Here is a 25,244-nt window from a genome sequence, read left to right on the forward strand (position 1 = left end):
TCAGAGGGGAATGGGCAGAGCAAGATGAGGAAACCTGGCTAGAAGAAATGATGCAACAGGTCACCGCCAGGAACATGGATGTGTGGCAAGATGGTAGCCTGTTACATCAAGCCTTGAGCGAACTGTATATGACTCTAAGCATTAAAGAGGAACAGAATAAAATGGTCTGATTCACAGCCTACATATATCTCTGCATGGGAGTTATGGAGGTGTAGAGGAGGTCCCGAATAAAGCCTGCACTCCAATCATCCAGTTTGAAGTTCCAGCAACGTTCACACCGAGATATGTGACGTATGATGAGCAAATAAACCAGTAGAGAGCCGCATTGGGGCTCTGCCCAGTACCTATCACAAGAACAGCACCTATCAAAGTACCAGTACCAAGGAAACCATGGACAGTAAGGTACCCATTGAGAAAACCTTATCAACAAATGAAACAAAATGAAGATCGTCTGAGTACAGTCCCTGAAGAAACCAAAAAGGCCTTGATGGAAGATGAATAGTGACATCATGAGGGCCCGGACTGACTTGCAGATACAAGAAATAACAACCCGAGAATGACACAAAGAGACGGAACTTCATGAATAAGGACATTGTGAACTTAAAGTAAAAGAACGATGTAAAAATGGAAGAAGTTTAAAGCTGTGAACAAGATGAAGATATTTGACCAATTTACACCTGTAAATACGCTTGGAACCACAAGAAAACTAAGAAAACAGTGCAGCTTTCTATACTTAGTAGAAGAATAGTGCGGCAAGCGCCATTATACATAATCTACCTAAAACGAAGCACATTGTTAGAAGTATATTTCTACTTTGCAAAAGAAGCAGAATCAACCCAAAAGGCCATACGAGAAAAGCTTCATATTTAACAAAACGAGAAGAGACGGCTGAAACGAAACTCAGCAGAGGCAACTCGTGCCAGGAAAGCCAAGGTCATACCAATAGAAGAGGCGAACAGTAGCTACATCTAATTGAAACCAAGAACAGAATATCCTGCCTCTGAAAGGTTGAGATAAGAAGGTGAAGGCAAGTGGTGGGTGAAACGAAAATCAAATACACAAATTGAGAGGAAAGAGACAAATTCACGGTGTCAGAATCACGTGAGCAGCCGAGCAAGAAGAAGCGAGGGCTCACACCTACGCTTGGCACCTGACCAGGCGGAGATATCAGAACCTTTTCCAGACAGAAGATGCAGTCTCGAGACCAACCACAGTGAAATAATTGACACATGGATACTAAAGTGATGATTGATTGTAACCATAATCGGAGGAAGGCCGGGTAACAAAGGGGCACCCCGCACCTGGCTGACCATTCTGCGTGCTGCTAAGCAAAGTGGAAAAGTATGCATGGATCACAATCACAATGGACCAAATAATCTAGGGTCCTATAGTTAGTAGAACCAATGAGACGTCGTACTTTTAATGACGTCTACAGTAGTCATTTTTGAAGGAAGGGCTTAGACAGCCACCTGACAGTGTTTACCCAATCCCCTCACTCCGTTACCATATACAGATATAGTACCTATAGTAAAGTTACCTTTTCCTAACCAATAGAATTACATGTTAACTTTTGAGTGTTACACGTCATTGATGACGATTTTTGAGTATAAATGTTACAACTTGTATGAAGTTCGTTGGAGTTGAAGCGAGAAGGAAGATCGCATCACTGCTGATATTCATAACTCCCCGTTTTTTGTACTTGCCATTAAACGGACTCCCTTTGCCAAACCATTGAGTTGTCCTTATTGATTGGTGTTGGATTAATAAATCTGCACCCCCATCCATCTCATGGGTGCAGCTATCTTGTCTTAAAATACTTCTGAGCAAATCTCGGCTCAATCGGCCGGCCTGGGGTCTCGGAGTGCAGAGGCAAAATATGAAGAAAATACAAATCTTGCACAAAACCGATCTGAGCTCTAAATTCAAATCCAGACTGAGCTGAAACTAGTAGAAGAGAAATTTCAAAAGAGCCAATATACTGAGGTAGAATTGGAAAACGACATCAAACAGCTAGAGGACTTGGCTCTACAACAACAAAATAATTCAGAGCAAGAGGCCCAATTAGATACATTAAAAGTGGAGAGTCAGGAAAAGGTTGACTCTCTGGAAGAGTGTCAACAGAAACTGAATCAACAACTAACATATAACAGGGCTTGCTCAGAACAAATAATCATGTTACAAAATCAGATCAAAGAGTTGGAAGAGGAGAATAATAAATTAATCCTTAAGGAACTGCACTTTCAAACAGAATTTGACCAACAACACCAGACATTAAGGGCTATCAAACAACAGCGGGATGCCCTGGCTGAACAGAGGGGCACCCGGCATCAGGAAAAAGATGCCCTATGTCAGGAAGTGTGCAACTTAAAAACAGGCCTACAGAAAAGAGAGAGAGACTTCCAGGAAGTGAACAAACTAAAAGTAGAACATGAAAAATTATTTGGGCACACAAGACGAGTAGAAGGTGCTCTAGAAGAGAACACCCAGGCTAAAAATGTGCAAAATCAGGAGATGAATCTCCTGCAACAAAAACTGTTTCAGTGTTCCCAGGCCATGAGAACAGTGGATTGCAGAACCATGTGGCAGCTCAGGGGCAGGTAATAGAGGTAAGTCAAGCCCTGACAGCAGAGCAAAAGGCTCAGGCCTTAGCCTATTGTCAGGAAATAGGGGTTGAGAGAGAAAAGCTTGAGCTGTTAGAAAAATTGTATGCTAGGCTAAATCCAAACTTGAGGGACCCTGAACAAGTAGAGAGGGACAGGGCCACCCCTGATCACAGTGTGATGCCCTCTGTACTAGGGGCCTCCAAGCCATTTACCACCTTGGATACACCAGGTACCACCAACTTCATGTTCACCAGTTCGCAAGAACCGGCAATCATGGGGCAGCCAGACTTCAGTAGGTCCAGCATGATCGAACATGCAGGCCGCCGCCCATGAGAGATTGATGGACAGGCGTCCCTGTACAGATTCCAAAATGTTATGGAAAATATATTTGGTCAGGAAGACTGGTCATGAAGACTCCTATGAGGAGAAACTCATGGAGCTAGACCTGCAGAAGCATCATCTACAATGGGACTGTTTGGTTCGCTTTGCAGAACAAAAACAGCGTCAATTGAGGCCCCAGAAGAGCATTCTAAAAACCTTCACCCAATCAGGGCAGTGGGGGGGGATTCTCCACCAACCCTGGAAGCAGAGAGGAGTCAGAAGACCACTCTCCTGTGCGAAAGAGGGAGTCCCAGGGGAGTGACCCAGAGAGCCCAAGGTACAACAGGGGAGAAGAAACTAGGCCCCACCATTCTGCGAGCCACTCACAAGCTCAAAGAATCAGGGAGCACCCAGAAGAAAATGAGGGGACCTCAAACAGTAGCAGCTCTGAGTCTGAGGGTGAATGGACCCAGGTGAAGCGGCAAAAGAAGGCCAATAAACAAAATAGAGCTCTGGTGAAAGACCCCACTAGGCAGATTAAGGCTATTAGGAATTGTATAACCCTATATCACAAAAATGCAAAATATTCTGTCTGGGAGCATCTGGAGCTATATGAACAAATGATGGATTCTTTTAACATCACAAATAGCCAGAATTGCATAGACTATGCCAAATCAACATTTTCTCCAGAGTACTCCAGCTTCTTTGAGGGGCTGGAAGACCAGAACCATTCAAGATGGTCCACCTATAACACGGCCTTCTTGAAGCACTTTTCCGCCCACAGAAACCACCAGGAGGTTCATAAAGCAGTCTACAATCTGCAGTGCAGAGAGGATCAGGCCCAAAGAGAATTTGTGCAGGAGCTAAAATGCACCTTTGCGCAAACTAACAGATGGGTGTGCACGATTAGGAGAGAATTTATAACCACCTATTTTCGTGCATGCCCAAAATATATAATGACCCAGCTGGTAAGGGATTTTCATGACAACAGGACCCTGGCCTGGGTAATAGAGCAGGCTACCCGGATCTATGAGGTCCAAAAACCCACAGAATGCAAAAACCAAACAAAAAAACCCAAACCAACCAACACCCCCGCTGCTGCTAAAGTGGCGGAGGTGAAGGTTTCTCTCATTTTGGAATTAGAAATGTTCGGGGGATGAAAACACCCTTCTCAAAACCAGCCAAATCAGAGGCAAAGAAGGCCTTCTGGTCAATCAGCAGCAGGGGGTAGTCAGGTAGGTAAATGTTACCTATACCTCTGCTAATTATATCAGCCTGAGGTATATCTTGGGGTATGTGTGGACTCCCCCAGCCCAAGAGGGGGATCCAACCAGGTGAGTATTGCCCCAGGAAGCTTCCCTCCTAACGTCCCTCAGGAGGGCAGTAATCCTCCAAATCCTTGATTAAGATTCTTCCCCATGTACCTTCCAAACCCGAACCTGCAGGACAACCTTCCTTTCACACCTTTCTTTCAGGAGTCCAGACCACCCAATTCGGGAGGGGGGAGACCAAGGGCACAGGGTTACCAAGGGAATCCCCATTACCCAGGTTACTCCGGGAGAAGGGATAGTTACCCTTGCCAAGAACAACCTAGGTCTGAGCAAAGACCCCAGTACCAGCCGGAGCATGTGTCCCAACTGGAATGTCTAGTACCTCACTTAGGATCTGAGTCGCATGTTGAGTGCTCAGCAGAACCCTCAGATGAACATGGCGGCTCAGAACCCCGCAAACCAAGGGTCTGGCACCCCGGAACCATGACGGGGAGAGAACCCTGACAACCCACTGGTTCCAGATGAGGAGGCACGGGAGGATAGGGGGTGCAAAGCCCTAGAGGAAGCTTCCTTCCTCACCCGTTAAATGCCCCTGGACAACCCGGTACCGGAAGAGGGTTTGTAGGAGAAACGAAGAAATCAAAAAGACCCATTTTGTGGAGGAAGTCAGTGTTCTCCAGTTTGAAGGGGAAGAATCCTTGGATTCTGGGAAGAAAATCTTCTCCTTCAGGGACGAGGGAATTGCTCCCAAAGAAAAATGGGTTGGAGACCAGAAATTAGATTGGGTAGGGGTGGGGACTGATTCAGAATCACCCATCCTTGAACCCCAGAATTGTCATCCAGAGAACAAAATATTGATGGAGGGATCCTCCCCACAAACTGGTTCTAGTGACTGCCACCAGGTAAGAGGGGGCATCCCAGAGCTGATGGAAAAAGGGGATTCCAAAATTCCACATATTTCAGGATGCCAAATTTTTGTTACAGATTCCCAGATTCCCGCACAGAAAACTGTCCAAAACCCCACCGTGTTGGAGTCCAAAATAAAGAAATTGACCGCACAGCATGCCCAAAATGTCCATTACATTTGCCCATTACCTTTGCCCATTGGAGGAGAAAGAAAGTAGATTCTAAGCCCCTGTCCAAGTGCAAGAGCAATGTGCATTTTCAGCACTGGTGGACACTGGATCCCAAGCCACTCTTCTGTCCAAAAGGGCCTTTGAGCAGCTAAATTCAATTCAGGAAGGGGGAGAGACACCAGATCCCTCTCACCCCTCTTCCTGGACAACTCCAGAAATTTGACGGGAATGAAATTCCCGTTGAGGGGACTGCGGATCTGTAAATTAAAATTGGGCGACATAAGGTGAAACACCCGATCATAGGTGTGACTCCAGAGGTTGTCTCCCCTGATAGACTGTGGGCCTCATTACACGGATGGCGGTAAGGGTTTACCGGTGCCGGTATTTTACCGGTACCGGTAAATCCTTACCGCCTTACTACGAGGTCCCTTTGCGGGTTGGGGAATTTAACGCCTGCTTTTTGCAGGCGTCAAAAACCAACCCACAAAGGGACCAGTGGAGCTAATTACGGTACCCCAATTTACGGTACCGTAATTAGCGCCTTCCTCATTCCCATAGAGCCCTATGGGGCAAAAATGGGAATGGGGAAGGGCAATGGTGGAAGGGGGAATTATGCCCCGCCAACCTTGGAATAGGGCGGTAATTCCCCTTTCCACCAAGGTGGTGCCAGTATTTTACCGGCATGAACCATGGTGCTAATAGCGCCATGGTTCACCGCCTTCCGTGTAATGAGGCCCTGTGTAAATAAGGTCCTCCGGACTCAGACTAACCGGCCAATAAAATTAAAACAAAGTGTCAACTAGATTAATTTGAATGGCACATGCCACATGGTTGAACAAAAATCTGATCAAATTGAGTTTAATTTCCAAAATAAACAAATACCTGACATTACAGTAATTGCTTTAGGACAACAAACTAGTGATGGGAACTCCTCTCCATTCTTGAAAATCAACCTTCCAGTTTCAAGTGCCATTCCACACTGGAAGGAAATACTTTTAAATGTTATACTAATTTCCAATCTGAAAATCCAAATCCTATAGTCAAAAGTGATGAAAAACCAGCTCAAAGCTTAGCTGACATTCAGAAAATAAGAGAACAGCTGTTCCTCCGTATTCAGTTAAATGAGGGGAAGGAATCTGTTCTCAACAGAGTGTGCCTGAACAACAGAAAGAGCTTCATCAGTAAAGTCATGCTCATGAAGCTTCCAAAAGATCCAACCATTCCCACATTTAAATTGATTGATAAGTGGGAAATGGGCCTGGAAACATTTCCTGTGTATGCTCAAAATTTCTATAGGTGACAAAAGCATAGTGCATAATTGTTGGGTAATGCGAGATGTCCCTGCTGCATTCTATTTAGGCAGTGACATTCCCAATCAGTTTGCAATCAATTTTGACCTTATAAATTACAAGGCCTGGTCGCCACTGGAGGGCAATCCCATGGGCTTTGATGATTCTGTAAAGGTATTTCGGTCAGCTCAATTGCTGCCGTATGCGATTGAAGTTCAATTTGGAGAGGAGGTCACCATCCTAGGATGGATGCGACAATTCCCACTTGACTTAAAAAGTAAAAGAGGACAGAAACTGCAAAATCCAGACATTTGTACACCCCAATGCCCATCTCCTGTTGCAGGGGTTGGGGTTAAACCCAACCCCATTAGTCAATGTAGAACACAATACCATTCCAATAGTGGTGTATAACAGCGACCTTAGGAGTATCACTCTGGGCGCAGGCACCATTATTGGAATGGTGGTTGATGTCCAACATTTTTCCATGGATCTAGGAAATGAAATCATAGGACCAATCCCCAATGACTGGTATGACAATGACAATGATGATGACATACCGCCAAAGGGATCTTCACCCGGCCAGGGGGGAATTTCCTGGTGTATTCTTCCTGCCCTTATGGTGGGGGGAAGAGGTGACCTGTGACATCAGGAGGGATGAGGTGATCTTCCAGGTCCACAATGACTGCCTCTCCTCCCTGAAATCCGCTGTCCAGGTCAACACCCTAACCAGAGACCTCTCCACACAACTGGAGGAGGCCACTGAGATCGCGAAACCCGTTGTCTTTCCAGGCTTCAGGCAGATGGTTGAAGAACGGGTCAACCTCGCTGATGCCTGTGAGACTGAGGAACAAAAGCAAAAGTTGAAACATGTGTTCTTAGATTTTCAAGATATCTTTTCTGTGGACTTGTATGACTGCGGTTGCTCCGACATACATACTACCTCAATTCCCTCAGACCCTGGGATGACTCCTGTGTTTGTGAAGCAATATTGCTTGCCTCTCGCATCTATGGAGTCCTTGACAGAAATTATCAAAAACCTAGAGTTCCTTGGGATAATTCGTCCAGTCCACAGCACCTTTAATAATGCGGTGTTGGGGATTTTAAAACCAAATGGCCAATGGAGACTTTGCGCAGACCTTAGGGAGCTGAACAAATGGGTCCACCTGGCCCGATGGCCTCTTCCCTACATTGACGAGGGGCTGGCCCAGATCCAGGGGTCAAAGGTGTACACCGCTATTGACCTGGCAAATGAATACTGGACAGTGCCCGTCAGCAGGGAGGACCAGTACAAGCTTGCCTTTGCCTTCTGGGGGCGGAAGTACACATGGACCCAGACTCCCTTTGGATACATAAACTCTGGCAACAAATTCAACATCTTCCTACACAAGGCCATGCCCGACTTAGATGAAAGGGGTAACCTCGCCTATGTGGATAATGTCCTGATTAAAAGCTCAACTGTGGAGCAACACATAGCGGAAATCTGCTATGTTCTGACCCAGTTGAGGGTTGCCGGAGCAAAACTGTTCTTCCAGAAGGCACAGTGGTGCAAGACCCGTGTCAACTTCTTGGGACATGAAATAACCCCTGAGGGTCTCTGTCCCCAGGTGAAGAAAGTGGAAGCACTACTAAAACTGAAAGACCCCACAACTGCGGGAGCTAAGAAGCCTTCTTCGATGACTAATTACAGTAGGAAGTTCATTGAGGATTACGCATAAGTCAAAAGACCCCTGGTCCATCTGTTGAAGGGGGGGTCAAGTGTGAGTGGGGTCCAGAACAAGCAAAGGCAGTAAAGCAACTCAAAAGAAGTCTCTCACAAGCGCCTTGTCTAGCTTACCCTGTCAAAAACAAGGAGTTCTTCTTGGAGACAGGGTTCTCGAATACATGCTTGACAGCAGTATTATACCAAAAGCATGACAAGGTCAATAAAGTCATCTCGTATGCAAGTAAGGGGGAGCACATCATAGTGGAGACTCCACACCAGCCTTTGCAATACTTCCAAAGTGACAGAATCCAAGCAGGAAATATAAGCAATTCCAGAATTACCTCCTGAATTCTGTCCATGCAAGGCTTTCCTGTGGAGGTCAGATATGGCCAAAACGAGAAGTGTCCTATTGTGCAAGGTCTGGCTGACTTGCATGATTGTGCCAGAGAAAACTGTCTCGAAGACGAAAGTCTCAAAACTCAAGACAACATGGAGGCATACCGGAATTCCCTTCACAAAGTCTATGAAGAAGACAAGTTCGAGGGGATGCCCACAGTTTATGTGGACAAATGCTCCTACCATGTTGACAACAATGGAGAAAAGGAACTGGTGGCCAGTGTTGGGAATACCTTGCTGAATGATGGCCCGGCGCCCTCCGCTGGGTACAAAATCAGTCCCAGAAGTAGTCAGGTGGGAGAGTTGATGGCGGTTCACCAGGACATCCTCACTGCCGTGCAACATCAACTCCATGAACTGGTCATAATCACTGATTCAGATTATGTTCGTGGAGCACCTGATCAATTGAAGAACCGGAGGCATGCTGTGTGCAAATAACAAACCACTTAAACATGGCAAGCTCATACAAAATATTGATGATATGGTCATCTCTCATGGGATGACCATCTATTGGAAACAGATTAAGGGTCATTCTGGAATAGAGGAGCCAGACAAAACTAGAAATGACCTGGCTGATCAGTTGGCCAAAACTAGAGCCATCCAAGGGGATCTCCTTGAGATCAAGTCCCTGTTGGGGTAAATCCTGGTCACTGCTGTCACCAGGTCCCAGACAAATACTCACAATGAACTCTCAACTGCGCAGTGGAGTAAGGAGACACCAGATGCTGATTTAATCATGGCACAAAAAGGGGATCCAATTATTGGGAAATTTTATGAACACATTGAGGCCCCTGAGAACTTTCCTCTGACGGAAACCAATTACCTTGGGAAAGAGGACCTCGGGGTGTTGATGAAGTGTCCCAAAATGTTCAGAATCCAAGACGGTTTGTTGGTAAGGAGATCCATCTCTGGATGTGACCAATGGGTGGTACCTACCTCATTCCGAAGCCTGATGCTATGTCACACTCATGACGCGGCCACAGCCGGTCATCAGGGGTTTCATACTACTCTAGAAATCTTGCGGGAGGTTGCATACTGGCCACACATGGGGCAGGACCTCGACCAATATTTGAAGGGGTATCTTGTTTGTGCACAATTTCAGCCAAGTTCACTCACACATTGAGCTTCCCTCCAGAAGAGGGGGATGACACTGCCTTGGTCAGATTTACAAGTAGATTTCATGAGGCCTGTGATTTGCTCCTCTAGGGGGAACCAGTACATGTAAACAGTAACATGCTTGTTTACCAAATGAGTGGAATGTCTCCCAGCCCCAAATTGCAAGGAAGAAACAGCAGCTGCCCTGATGATCAACCACATCTTCTCGTGTTTTGGCCTACCCCAAAGGATTGAGTCAGACCGAGGAAGTCACTTCACCAGCAAAGTGATGACAAAGATGTGGGAGATACTTGGGGTAAAAAGGAAACTTCATATTGCATACCACCCAACCTCTAGTGGGGGAGTTCAAAGGTACAATAAAACAATTGTGAGCATTCTGAAAAAATTTGAGGCTGATTCTGCGCCAAGTTGGGACATCCAATTACTGCTTGTCCTGATGGCCATCAGATCTACATCTTCTGCGACCGAAATGTCTACAATTGAGCTAATGACTGGATGCAGGATGGTGCTACCTCAGCATCTGATCTATAGAACACAAGAGCAGACACTGATAAACGTCTCCACAACACATGATTATGTTGAGAATCTAAGAAAACACCTTCAGCATGCTTTTGCGTACGCTCAGCGGAATCTGGCGAAATCGCCCGAGGGCATGAAAACTCAATATGATTTGAAGCAACCAAAAAGGAATACCAAGTAGGAGACAGGGTCTACTTGTACAATTTTCAGAGGAACCAGACTAAGGAGAGAACATGTATCCCCTCCTGGCACCGTCCCTTTGAAATTGTAGACAGAATTTCATCTATAGCCTACAGAATCTGCATCTCCAAAGGAGAGCTCTCAGAAGAGAAATGGGTCCACATTAACCAGTTAAAAAGTTGTCACCCCAGACACACTTTGCAGCTGGTTGAGGACCCAAGGGAAAGTCAAATAGAGGAGACACCTGGAGAAAGAGAAAAAAGAAAAAGAAAAAGCAGAAGGGAATAGATAGGTCCATAGGTATATCTGTCTAACAGGGAGTACTCTTCTTCAGTGTTATTGCAAAAATATGTAATGAAACTATGGTGTAAAAGTCAATCATGTCTTTGCGTTGTTAAGTAAGTTGTTTTCTGACATTGTTCAAAGATCCCTGATAAGTATCCATATATCCCATGTCCCACTGATGTCAACCTCCGGGAAGACAGTCAGTGAAAGATTCTAAAACCTGTTTTTATCTATCTCCTATTAGAGTACTAATTCCATTCCCTCTTAGACTGATGAGGACCTCCCCGGGGAGCTGGGAAGGGAAGGAAGGAAAGGGAGTGTCGCTCCACACTCTCCAATGAAAAGCAAAGGGAAGATCTTGGTGTACCGCTCCCCAATGAAAGAAGAACTCCACCCGATGAACCCTACTTTGTCTTACTCTCCCTCAACAAGAAGTCCTGGGAAAGCAGGGGGGATTCCGTGGGGTACAATTACCAGCTCAGCAGAACTCCCCTGCGTCACCAAACTGAATTTTCAGCAGTTACAAGAAGAATGGCTGGTCTGTCTCTGATGAGCACATATTCCCCAGCATCACCAAAACTGTGTTTTAGCAGTTACAAAAGTAATGGCTGTGCTGGCTCTGCTGAGCGCATATGGGCGAGATGAAATATAGAATACCCCGAGAATGGCTGCCGTATTTTCTTCATGTGCACCAAAAAGAAGAATTCAAAAACAACCTGGCTCAGTGCTGCTATGCTGCCAGCTCAAGACCTCCAACTGGAAGAGAAAATGTTCTGTGTTTAAAATGATTTTGCACTGGTGCTATATCCATCTTTTCAACATTACACAGTTTGGTTCCAGTAAAGCACATCCATGCCCATCTATCTTCAGGTTGAACACCATCAAAGGAGGGCCTTTCCTCCCTGTGTGTCAAGTAAAATCTGTGAAAGAGCAGAGAAATTTGTTTGAGGCCATATGGCAAGCGTTTACTCTTGCAACAAAATAACACAGGCAAAACTCTTCACCAGAAGCTCTCTGTCTCACTTTGCTTATGTCAGTTTCAAAGAACCCTTGTTTTGAACAGATTCTTGTGTATTAGAAATTGAATAGAGCTATGGAAAGGTTCAGAATAAAGATGCCAGGAAAATCGCAATTGTAAATGACCAGGGAAAGTAAAAATGAACCCGTGTTGAACTGCTCTGCAAATCAGTGAGTTGATATTGTACAAGCTCAATAGAAATAATACTGTTACATGCCCTGAAACAAAACTATATATGTTGGGAAGAAAAGCTGCTAAAATATAAGTAAAATTTACTCTGTGTAGTTTATTTTTTCCCACAAAAAAACTTCAAAATTATGGCCATGCCCAGAAATTGCTGCCAAACAAGTCTTTGCAAAGGCAGGCACTTCTAATGTGCCAGCCCCATGGGAAAGGAAGTTCCTTTACCACATGAAAGGCCCAGAGGTGTGGGAAGTGGTGATTTCGGCAGACTGAGCGGCATTGATGCAGCATGGGACAGTGGAAAGCCATGTCACTGAAGTGTGAATTCCTTTGGCACATCTCCTCCCCTTCAACTGCCTAGGATCAAAGAGGAGTCATAGCAACCTCTGGGCAAAGCTGACCAGAGCATGACATTTGGCTGGGGGGTTGAAAGGACTGTCCAATTTTGGGAACAAAGCCAAAGCTGTCCCATATGATTGAAAAGACTTTTCATATAAAGACATTTATTTCAGTGATCTAAAGAAGCAGTAATGTAACATTTTGACAGCTTGAATGTAATTTTTGCGAAATGAAAATAAGACAATGTGGATCTTCCTAGCATGTCGGGGATGCGAACGGCCTTAAAGTGACATTGCCGGGGGAAGCGTACATGGTACAGTTATGAAACTTAAATGCAAATATGTCCGACATTGGTAAGCTTCAGTGTACCCATTTGTAGATTTTTAGGGGAAATATTTGCCATAGAAATTGCAAAAGTTTGCCAGAAGGACTAAACAGCATCGTACAACCTTGGGGTTTGGAATAGTATGCTCCATGTGAAATATGGTTTTTGACTTTCTAATTTTTATAAGGGTGACGTTTATAAATATGAGGGTTTTATTTCATAACTGATTTTGGCAAAAATAACTGTGGTATAACAAAGCACCTCATAAAAACACACACACTAAAACTGAGTCACTTCCCTCAGTCCAATCTGCTTACAATGAGGTGGGGACATCCACAGACTGACCTATCCCTTCTTAGATGCAGGTCTAGCTTAAATCCTCTTATGTCATCTGGCCTATATAAGGAGGAGACATTCAAAATTCAGGAGAGTCAAAAAAATCTGCCCTTCATGCATTACCTCCTATCCAAGCAGAGCCACCATCCAGGGACCAGATTACAGAAACGTTGCACCAACGCAAGTGCAAAGTTGCACGGTATTAGCACTAGGGCAAAGTTTGCCCTATTTTTAAAAACACTGGCACACACTAGAACACTATTGCACCATGACATGGGCAGTTTGACATATTAAAAGCACCAGGGCAAAAATTGCCCTAGCGCAAAAAAAGATGCATTTGGACTGCATTTTTGCACCAAGGCAAACTTTGCCCTAGTGCTAATGCGGAATGGTATTAGCACTAGGGCAAACTTTGCCCTGATGCAAAAATGCATCAAAAACGTATCTTTTTTGCCCAAGGGCAATGTTTGCCCTGGTGCTTTTAATATGTCTGCACTTTCCATAGTGCAATAGTTTTCTAATGTGTCCCAGTGTATTTAAAAATAGGGCAAACTTTGCCCTAGTGCTAAAACCGTGTAACTTTGCACTTGCACCGTTGCAAAGTTTCTGTAATCTGGCCCCTGAACTAAAAACTACAAAAATCCCAATATTTCAGGGAGAAAGGGGGAAAGGCTGCTGAACCCTTTTGGGATTATCCAGTGATCCGACCTGCTTTGCCCCCTACCTACTTTGCCCAGCAGATGCACCCGCTGTCCACTGAGACCAGAACCCAGTTGCCTCACTGAGTCCCTAGAGGAGAGAAGGTGCTCCCCAGTGACCAGACCCCAACCCGCTGTCCAGGGTCCCGGCTGGCTGTCAAAACTATCAATTCCAGTGCTTTTTGTAAGTATCAACCTTCTCCAGTAACCAAAAAGCTGCATCCAGTGCTTTGTTATCTTGCATTTGTCCAACCCTATAAGAAACCCTATAAGAAATCCTATAAGAAATCCTACAAGAAATCCTATAAGTATCCTAGTAACTTTTTAAATTGTTAGAATCCTCTGTGTATCCTGTCCTTAGGAAAATCTGTGTTGATCTCCATGTGTTAGCGCCATTCTTTCCAAATCATTTCAGTCCGCTATATAAAACCTTAGTACTATTTGGAATAAATTAATTAATTCCCATACATAGAGGCACACGGCGTGAATGGGTTAACATTGCAAATTAACCTTTCCACGGGCAGCGTCCTTCTTTCATAATCTAGCTACTAAAAAATAGTAGAACCCTTCATTTTCCTTTTAAAATGGTTTCTTCCTGCATAACTGCTTTCATTATAAAATCCGATTTATTTTTCTTACAAATAATCCCATACTGACCCCATCCAGAATCATTCTTTCACTTTAGCATCATACCTGTTATGTGCATTTGTTCTTCATCAGCAAAACCGATTTCCGATTATGTCTGTTTAGCTTATTTTCCAAGCCGTTTTGCTATTTTAAACCCATGAAACAAAGCAATTGCAATTTCGCCACGTGTGATTCTTGCTGCACTGTTTTTTCCTTCCAAAGTCGATTTTCTAAACTGTATGCCTGTTGTTTAGTGCACTTCCTTGTAGCTCGTAAGTTTTCTTGCCTCGTTAGTACAGCCACACACATTCTTGCCTTATTGATTCAACCACACATGTAAAATCACCATTCAGTAATTCCGAGTGCCATTTTGCTCATTTTTCAAGGGAGCTCAATCCGATGTTGGCCTCCCATTCAGGGTTGGTAGGTCAGATTTTCATTCCGATTTTTGCATAGTATACCTGACTCCTTACTACTCCTCTCCACCCACCCCCAATTTATTTAACAGGGGTATAAGGGAGTGTTGCAGTGGGAATGCCTAACTGTGGTGCTATGTGAAAATACTACTGGAAAATTAATCTTGCTTTCATTAATTTGTGCATTGTGTATCTTATGTTAGAAGGTTGGACTAAGTGTATCCTATCATTTTACAGTGTAATTATCACCACACTGGTGATTGCTGCCCTGTATTGAATGGCTTTGATTTTTATTCAAAATTAAAAATAAATAAATATTTCATTATTACACACCAGCCTGGTTCAAGGTCCATTGCGACACAGGGTGTGCGTTAAGGGGGTTTGAGACGGTTTGGCTGCCTTCTCAAAAATTGAATCTGAATGTAATAAACTTAAAAGTGTTTTAATTGTGCGCTGCATCCCTGGCCAGTAGAAAGAGTCCTGGTCTGGAGTGCGCCCCATCTTTAAAATCCTTAACAATAAAGGGATACCAGGGCCTTTTCTTTAGCAGAGCTCCTAGGCTCCTTGGATTTCCCAGGTTAATTGTTGCATCACTTGATTAATTTTTGGATTACTAGTTTCATTATTGGACCACTGGATGAAATCTTGCATTATTTATTGGGTAGAGCGCTGATATCAGTTGGCGGGCAGTAACTCCGCCCTTAAGGGTCTATGAATGTCAATACATTCATTGCTGCTACAGATGGAGGTGAACTACGAGGGACAGGACATATCACTTCTCTAGGGAGACCGGAAAGCCCTCGACATCTGCAGGCCCCTTGTGTAGGGAGATGGGGGTGCATACCATTGATAGTCATCTTGCCTACACGCCCCTAGGACTTTGGATAAGAACATGGCTGAGACCAAGAGATGCAGAGTACAGGATGTTATTGCAGTAGACCCTAAAGAGAAGGATGCTTTGTACTTAACATGGTCAGTACTCTTCAGTATTTCTCTTCCCAACCTCTGGCTACATCTGGATACCATAGGGAACATATGTGGCCAAACAGGAATATTGGCAATTAATACTATTTTGTTTTTTTCTATCCACGATTAATGCATACACCGCATTTAAATTTTCGATTGATTGATTGATTGATATTTTATTTCTATTGCGCTCCTACACAAGTGTTGCAGACCGAACCAGTCCTGCCATTTGTGGGTAGCTGGGCAAAGTTGTACAGTCATGATGATGCTACTGCGCTTTGAGAGACATAGAAACTTCCACTTAATTCATGTCCAACATTAAATCACAATATTTAGTATTATTATTAAGTGCGTTGGTTTTAAGTAAACCTTCACACTATATATGACGTTACATAAAATACAGCTAACTTAAACATATTACATAAAATGTTCAAAAAAAGTGATAATAAAAAAATATCATTACTTGCACGACAAAAAAAATTCCTGATACTTCAATTGAAGCTAGTAAGTAGGAAATTAATTTGTTTAACAACAGTTCAATCATTCTCCATAGATTTTGGACAGCATTTACAATAACCACAGAATTCCCTGTTAAAATATACCATCAAAACGGATGAGAAGTGACTCCCGGGACCCTTCCACTGTTTTGTTGTAGTGCAGCCAATAATGAGGTGGCAGCTCACAGCAACGCGCCAAGAGGTGGCTCGTGGTTTCTAGTTGCATGTGAACCTAGGGCCAGTGACCATTAGCGGGGGAAAGCGGTTACAACGGAGTAGCGTATTACATTTTCGCAGTTGTGTGTCAATCAGGGGCCAGATTACAGATACTTTGCACTGGTGCAAGTGTAAGGTTTGCACAGTATTAGCACTAGGGCAAAGTTTGCCCTATTTTTTAGAAACACTGGGACACATTAAAAAAACATTGCACCTCGACAAGTACAAGTTGGCATATTAAAAACACCAGGACTAGAATTGATACATTCTTTATGCATTTTTGCATCAGGACAAAGTTTGCCCAAGTGCTAATTTCATTCCGTATTAGCACTAGGGCAAACTTTGCCCTGGTGCAAAAATGTAGTTAAAATGCAGTGATAAGAGAAATTCTGGGCAAGAATTGGCACTTGTTGAAAAGAGACCAAGATATCAGGCGTTTTTTACAAACTCATGCAACGATCAGATATAGGAAATCTGTGTCTATCCAATCAAAATTATCACCAAGCATGTTCCAGTCTATCAATGCCCAAAAAGTGGATAGTTGGTTTTCGAAACAATCACCAGGTTTTTTCCCCTGTTCCAAATGTAAAGCGTGCCGATATGGGTCCTGTATGAGAAAGTACACCCATCCTCGCACAGAGAAAGAGGTTTCAGTTAAGAAGACGATCAAGTGTTCAACACAATTTGTGATTTATGTCATCACATGTGAATGCAATTTGTGGTATATAGGCAGCACAAAACTTGAGGTAAGGCTACGGATTTTACAACATCTGCGAGCTATTAAAACCGTGATATGGCTTACCCATTAGCGAAACATTTTGAAGATGTACATCAAGGTAATAATACTTCCTCATTTAAATACTTTGCGATTGATACGGTATCTGTACATCCCAGAGGAGGCGATAGACTGAGGAAGCTGAGACAAACAGAATACCGCTACATGGTGGACTACAATACCACATTTCCAAATGGACATAATAGAGATGAAGAACTGTGCACATTCCTTGGTGAGTAAATTGGACGGATGTACATTTTCCTTGGCATTACTATTGCATTGAATATTTTAGTTCTAAGCATGGGTACACCACAGTCTTCCCAAGAATATGAATTTACGTTGTTTTGCGGCTTATTGTGCAGCTGAAATCTCACAAATACTTTTTGTATTCAAATTTTAATCATTGTGACTATGATGTTTTTATATACTTAAGGATACTTACACTTATGCAAAATCAGGTCAAGATTTTCACTGCTGATGATGAGCCTTGTCTAGTGATCGCAGTTTATTGTTAGATGGTATGTGAAGTGCAGTGCATGCGATACACATACCAATACATATGTGTATGTGCAATCAGATGGAGCCAATAGTCTATATGACATATAGCCTAAGACACCCACTAGGGCTTCATTTAAAGCTCCTTATAACTTGGAGATTGTAGGTCAGAACGATAATATATATGTACCAGCTGTCTATGCTGTGCACTGCACTCTACATCTATACTACATTTATTGTGAACACTTTGTTATTTGCACATCATCTGGCGAATTTTTGCACAGAGTTCTATCGAATGTATAGCACATTGTACTTTACATCTGTATTGTACTTATTACGGACGCTTTGCTATTTGCACAACATCCTGCATATTTTTGCACTGAGAGCTTTCAAATATGTAGCTCCTTACATCTGTACAGAACCCATTAGGGATAATTGTGCCTTTTCTAACATTTGGCTTAGTTGTGTACCAAATGCCATTTTGAATATGATATTAAGGTACAAGCTGGGCACATGCAGCACTGCACTTTATACCAGCGTGGCAATTTCTGAGAAACATTGCTGTTTGCACAATATTCTGTGGAAATTGTTTACGTAACACATTGCACTTTTCATCAGTATAGTATCTGCAAAGGTCCCTTTTGTGATGCTATATCATCTTATGTAATTTTGTATGGGGAGCCACTTTACACACTGGCTCTCAGCTCCCTGTATCTCAGAACTGAGCACAGGGGACCAATTGTCAATAGCGCACTATATCTGGCAAATCCCCACATAGAGCGTCTTTTACCAGGTCTGTAGCATTGTTTTGCACCGTGCGCATTGCACCTTATATTCAAACATAGGAACTGAATTGCCATCTCCACGATATGCAATAAAGTTGTGCATAATGCGATCCTTAACATACAAACACGCACTCTGCATCAGATACATGTTACTCTGTATCTGGCAATATGTCTGTGAATGCGTAGTAAAATGAATACTGTGAGTCTGTATACGATTCATGCAATTGATGGTATAATAACAGTCTTATTCCGTAATTATATTGTGTCATCTATAGAATGCTGTAACAAATGTATGATAGGTCTGTTGCAATAGATAGCCAATAAGCATGGATTTGTTGGTATCTAGCAATGTACAACATGGCATTCCATCTCTACATACAGCATTTAAAGATGTCCGCCTGCAACTGCACAATTGACATTCAATTCGAGCTCACAGTACCCAGCAGTGGCAACACCAACGTTGGACTAACTTTTTTAATGAGAGACCTGAATGCATTGTTATTGTTTTCTGCTGCCCTCGTGTCCATGAAGATATATCAATAAAGGACTATTTTTGGCAACCGATAAAGTGATCGAGTTTTCATCTTTAATTTTCACATTTCAGCAGGAGTGCCGCTGCATCCTGGACTGCTTCACAGTCTACCCTCTGCTCTCTCCCCTCTCTCTCTCTCTCTCTCTCTCTCTCTCTCTCTCTCTCTCTCTCTATCTCTCTCTCTCTCTCTCTATATATATATATATCTATCTGCAAGTTGGACCACTGTATATCATAAGGCCGCAGCTCCCTTTAGCAGAGCATTCGGTGCATGCGGGCAGCCTCTACTGCGCATGACGGCATCAGACAAACATACATCTGGCCTTTTATTATAAGTAGATATGTATACATTGCTGTATTGTAATAATTTGATGTTGCAATTTAGTAAAGCTTATTGTAACCAAATAAAAATTACTATTACTACTACTAAAGTTGGCTGGAATCATATTATGCTGGGGTTCGTTCCTTTGTCACCTGTGGGCTGCAGGACAGACTTGTAAAGGTTGCGGCACTGCTAGTAGCGATGGTGGCCTCTCCCCCTCCACCTAATGTCATGACTGAAACTGACTGTATCATACCTCTTTATCCCTATGTGCATACTGGCTGTCATGGGATGCTTGGGGAGCTGGCAGCCTTGCTCATGTCTCTGCTGCACCCTTCTATTTAGGTGTGGGGAAGAACATTGGTGCTCTCACGCTGTTGTTTCGGATCTTGTGAGGCCCTCTTTTGTTTTCACTCAGACCTTTTATTTTGGTGTCTTCTTTTTGCTATTTCTTACTTTATTGTTGCTTTCACTGCTCCTTCCATGTGTTACTTGGCAAAAGTCTTTCAGACGCCGGGAATCCTGTGGGTGGACATGTCCTCTGAAGAAGCAGAATCCTATAGTAGAGCGTCTTAGACAGACCTGCTTTCAGAAACAAAAGGACCTGGCCAACATCTAAGACTCTGAGGACTTCCTTCAGTAGGGCATCTTCCTGGCCACACCAGCTAAGGCCCAAAACGGGGCCCTACCTCCATGCTCACTATTCTTTCCTGCACTTCTCTTCGGATGGAGCCACCTCCCCTCTGCTCCCCAGCACCCTCCATGCGCACCGGACTTACAACTTTGAGCGCAGTGCTGGGGGTAAGGAATCATGACATTCTATTGACTTTAAATTTGCTGTACGAGCAAACTTCATTTTGTGTTGGAATTGCACGATCCGATCGTGCTTGTTTCCTTATGGCTGGTGTGACCTGCCTTGTTGCGCTATGCGCTCACTCTACCTGGCTGAATTCATGTAAATGTTTTCCCCTGCTTAAAGCCACTATGCCCTTAGGCCTTCCAAGATGGCCATTCCTCGTGTGCCCTTGTGAATGAGTGGTAATGTTTCTTCCTGCTTCTGGGCTAGCTCCCACCCCCCTTCCCATTGGTTGTCTTTGGCCCTTAAGCCAATGGCTACAAAAAGGAGGCGGGAGCCGGCCACACCAGCTAAGGCCCACAACGGGGCCCTGTCTCCACTGTCCACCACGGTACGCCACCCCTGTGAGTATGTCTGTGGCCCTCCTCCCACCCCTATGCCCCTGTGACTGTCTCTGTGTCCCTCCTCCAACCCCATGCCCCGTGACTGTCTCTGTCGTAGCCGCCTGTCTTTGCAGCCACCCCCCCTCTCTTGTTTTAGTCTGGCACTACCCTAATTGCCGTCAGGCATTGTAATGGTAGCCGCCTGCCTTTCGCAGCCACCTACCCTCTCCTCCCCTCTCCCCTTGTGTTTGCAGCCACTTTTCTCCTCCCCTCCACCTTTTTCTGTTTTGTCCATTAGCACTTTCTCCTATCATTTGTCCCATGATTTTTGACAGCAGCTTGTCTGTCCTCCCCTTGCCCTCCTTGTCTTATCCTCTCACTCCCCTCCTTTGACTATTCTCTATCGTTGTTTGACCTATTAAGATAGTCGTTTGTTTGTCCCTCTCCTCCTTCCTCTCTCCACCCCCCCTCATGCCCCTCCTCCTGTTATTCATGCACTACAACAATTGTCGTCAGGCATACTAATGGTAACGCTAGTTTGTATCCTTTTCTCCCTCCCCACTTTTCCCCCTAATTGTTCCTTGCACTTGCACTATCTGAAATGCTGCCAGGCTTAGTATGATAGTTATTTTTCACATTCTAATTGGTTCAAGGCCTTGTAAGATGTAACTGTTTTCATCCCATGTCCGTTACCTCCTTGTTTGCAACACATTGTGTTTAAGCGCTATACAAATAAACAATCATTCAAACAAATCAATTAAGTGGACATCTTTTGTAGCTATCCACCCATCCACCATTTGTTGCCATTTTAAAGATCCTGCCCGTGTAAATAGCAACCCCTTCCCTTGTCGCTGTGAATTATTATGAATTCATACACCTGTACCTGTATCTCTGCACCTCCATGAAGAGCAACTCTGCCTCCTTTCCCACTACCCTGAACAGAACATATGATGCATACATGTGAGTTAATGCTGGCACGACTCTCTGTGTGAAGGGTTTTGACCCATGCTGAATCAATAGACTGGGTAGATGTGGGGATGAGCTGTTGCCGCCAATCATTCCATCCAAGAGTCCAGGAGAACCGCGCAGTTGTGAGCATACCAAAAGCGCCAGGGGTGAAAGGTGGTGCCAAAGGAAAAATACCAGCACCTGTCAGAGAAAAAGCGCTTTTAAATCACCTCTGTTGCTTTGAGTGCAAGCTCCAAATGTCCATTCCAAACATTGCAAGATAGCTAATACCGGAGACCTTTGTTCAAAAAATCTGTTTTACTGATGTCAAAAATTTGCTGAAATCATGGGCACAAGACCACTCTAAAGATTCAAGCTTCTTGTAGGGGGGTTCCACATAACCACTCAAATGTAAGGATGCCCATCAAAACAATAGCAAAAATCTCCTGTCAAATTCAAGACAACTCAAAAATGGATGCAATACCGGTACTCACCACTATCAGAAAGCCGGCGTTTTAAAACCCCCAGACTTTTGTGTAAAACTGAACAGATGAACCCAAACCAGGCCAAGGAAAGACTTGCTAAGAGGCAGATACAATGTAAAACTAGATTCTGAAATGACTTGAAGGAAATAATTATTTAATGTATATATAAAAAATAGCTGCATGTAAATTGGATTTGAATGTAGAAAACTGGGAACTAAAGTGTCATTTAGCTGAATTCTGCCTGACAACAACCCCCGACAGGAGTTGAAACTTGATCAAACTGCATTCCCAGGCCTGGCTGCCTCCTGCTTCCCCACCAAAAGGAGATGACACCTCTCTGATTAGATTAGGGGAGGGGCACCTGCAGGAGGTTGAACAAAGCCTTGTCCTGGACTCAGGCAAATGTTATATTGGGGGGGCCGTAAAGTGTCTTCCTCTTGGGAGAAGTGGGAGGAGAAGTGCCTCTGGGAGCCAACCGAGCTGGAGGCGGGGACAGACAGAAGCTTCCCCCATGTGCTTTGGAACCTAAACCACACCCATCTGGGCCAGAGCATAATTTAAAATAAAGATGGATAATTCATAGTACGGACTTGTCAGAATTATATAAGTAATATCATTATTTTTGTGATTTTTCTGTGCACGCTTTAAGAGGCGTTAGGACCCTGTGGTGTATTCTGGGGGGTTGCTAGCGGAAAATAGGGTCTTACTCCAAATGTCTGCATGCTAAAAATCTGACACTTCATCAATTAATGTCCATACTCCTTGCGCACATTTGTGTAATTTTTGGTAAATGTCCGATATTGGTAAACTGACCAAAAAGCTCAAAATGTTGTCATTTTTTAATGCAAGCCCCCAGGAAGATCAGAGGCGGACAAGCATGGACCATAAGGAATATATAATGTGTACATGTAATTTCAACAAATTGTGTATCTGGGAAATATGTATTCGAATGAAATATAGATTTGTGGGCAAATTGACCAGGGGATGATCTTCTGACCCATAAACAGACCGCACCATGATGACAATGCATTTCCTTCGCCCAATCAAGGGAGAGAGGAAAGCTATGCCAATGACAAGTAGAGAGGGGCAGGCTCAGTTATGCCACGCACACACCCACTTCCAAAACACATAAAAAGAGACTGCTGGGACAGGTAGAGACATTCACTTTTCACTTTCTTGCGGGATGCTTTGCCGGGAGACTCCAGACTTCAAATCCATCAACCTCCAGAGACCACAGATCCAGAGAGACCAGAGATCCAGAGAGACCAGAGATCCAGAGAGACCAGAACCGGTGCTTGACAGACCCAGAGAGCAGAGCTGACCCAGATAGCCGGGACTTCAGAACCACCTGCCGGAAGTCCCGTCCAACCTGACCAAACCAGGGCGGCTTATTTCAAAAATATAGTGTGAGTACTCACTGTGCAAAACCAATCTCTTAGTTAAAATAATCTAATCCAAACTATTTTAACCTAAGTAGAACTGCCTCCTAAAAATCCTGCATCTGTCATTCTAAAGCTGCGAGCTGTCATCTGTCATTCTAAAGCTGCAAACTGTCACCTGTCATTTTGAGTTTTACTTTCAATCTGAAAATCTACCTTTATTAAATTGTCCGTATCTCTGGAACAGTTTGTCCTAGGAACGAGAATCTAAGCTTTCCAACAAGCCTAGAACCAACTTCCTACTCCTTATACTTTTACCGCAATCGCGATTTACACACTCACAAAATTTACCACGATTTGCGATTTGGCCTGATTTCATCATCTGTAAAAAGATAGCCGCTTTTGCCTGAACTGCTAAAATTTGTTTGCAACCTAATAACCATCCCTGAACCATTGTTAGGGCTGACCTGAATTGATTTAAAGTGTCTACCACTCACCCTGAACCTCCTATAGGGAATTAAAAGCATTTTTAGCATTTTTCACTTCCTTGCCACCACATTACAAAGCACTCTTGCCCGTGTTTTAAAAAGCATACCTGTTGTCTAAGCTTGCTGGGGGGGAACCGAATTCCATATTGTATTTGATTGTATTCCTGAAGACTGTGTGTGTTACTTCCATCTCCTTGCATTGCATATAGGGGGGGGGGGTGAATTGCCACCAGGGGAAAAGTGAACATATTATCTTTTGTGAAACCATATCAGTTTATTTTCTGTACTGCATTTATTCCACCTTGCATTTCCTTGAAACCATAAAGCATTTCAGCTACCTCCTCCTCTATACTACTTCTAAAAATCAGTTTACCAGTAGAACATTATCCATTGTTGATCACTGTCATTTTTTAAGTGTGATATTCAATATTAATTTATTATAAAAGTGTGATAGATATATATTGTTATATTTCTCAAATAAACCTTTTAAATTTGCAAAACAGACCTACTTCTTGGCTCAGTGGGTTCAGGGGGATTCTAAGAGAGGGGTGTTATATAAGGGTTGTCATCCGGAGTACATGAACTGGACCTAAAATATATCAATAAGGGTTTCCCTCAGCATCCTAGACTAGGCATTGACTTAGCTGTAGTGTTGAAGTGAAGCCGCTTAACATCTGACAGTTCTCACTGGAGAGCTACCTGGCATTTTTGTGATGCTCGTGCATGTGGGTAGGACCATACTGATATGCACATGGCTATTTCTTCCCTGGTGCAGTACGAGGAGCAAACGTGATTGCAGACCTTCCTGTGTGGCACCACCCTTAGATCAGGTTATTTGGCTTCGTTAATTTTCAGTACAAGGACTCTCTCATTTGTGAATAATGAATGCTCTACCATGGGGGTCCTCAGGTAGGACTTTTTAATAACTAGAATAGATGTAGGTGCACGCATGCCTTTCAAATGTGGCATATTGGATTTGGCTCAGCCTGAATAAATGTATGACTCTTAAACTTTAGAATGGGAACCAACTGTGTATAGTCCATGGCAGTGCTGGAGTTTGCCGACTCAAGACCATTTCGTTGCCACTCGCATACATTTCAAATCTAGTCTTTTCTAGGTTGTCTTGTCTTAAATAAATTGGACCCACTTGCTGGCATAGCTATAGAAGCAAATTTCAATAGGTTTTCTAATTGGCTGAAGTAGCGCTTGCGCAGTGATATCCCGCTGACGTTGGTAAGGAGCCCAAGAAGTCCCCACCTACAAAAAAGCTTGGGCTCAGATATAAAAGAAGTGAAGAAAAAGTGAACACAAATGGCTTTCCAATTGTGGAGTAAGCTAAACAAGTTTAATCGGGTGATAGATAAACGCCACAATCCACAAGCAAGAAATGCCAACAGTTTGGGCTTTTGTGTAGGCCTGGAAAAGGCACTTGCCAGGCACTGCTGTAGTAGTATTAACTGGCCATTGATGGTAGCAG

This window comes from Ambystoma mexicanum, chromosome 6q, assembly GCF_040938575.1.
Source record: "Ambystoma mexicanum isolate Mex_15411 chromosome 6q, UKY_AmexF1_1, whole genome shotgun sequence".
NCBI classification, from domain to species: Eukaryota; Metazoa; Chordata; class Amphibia; order Caudata; family Ambystomatidae; genus Ambystoma; species Ambystoma mexicanum.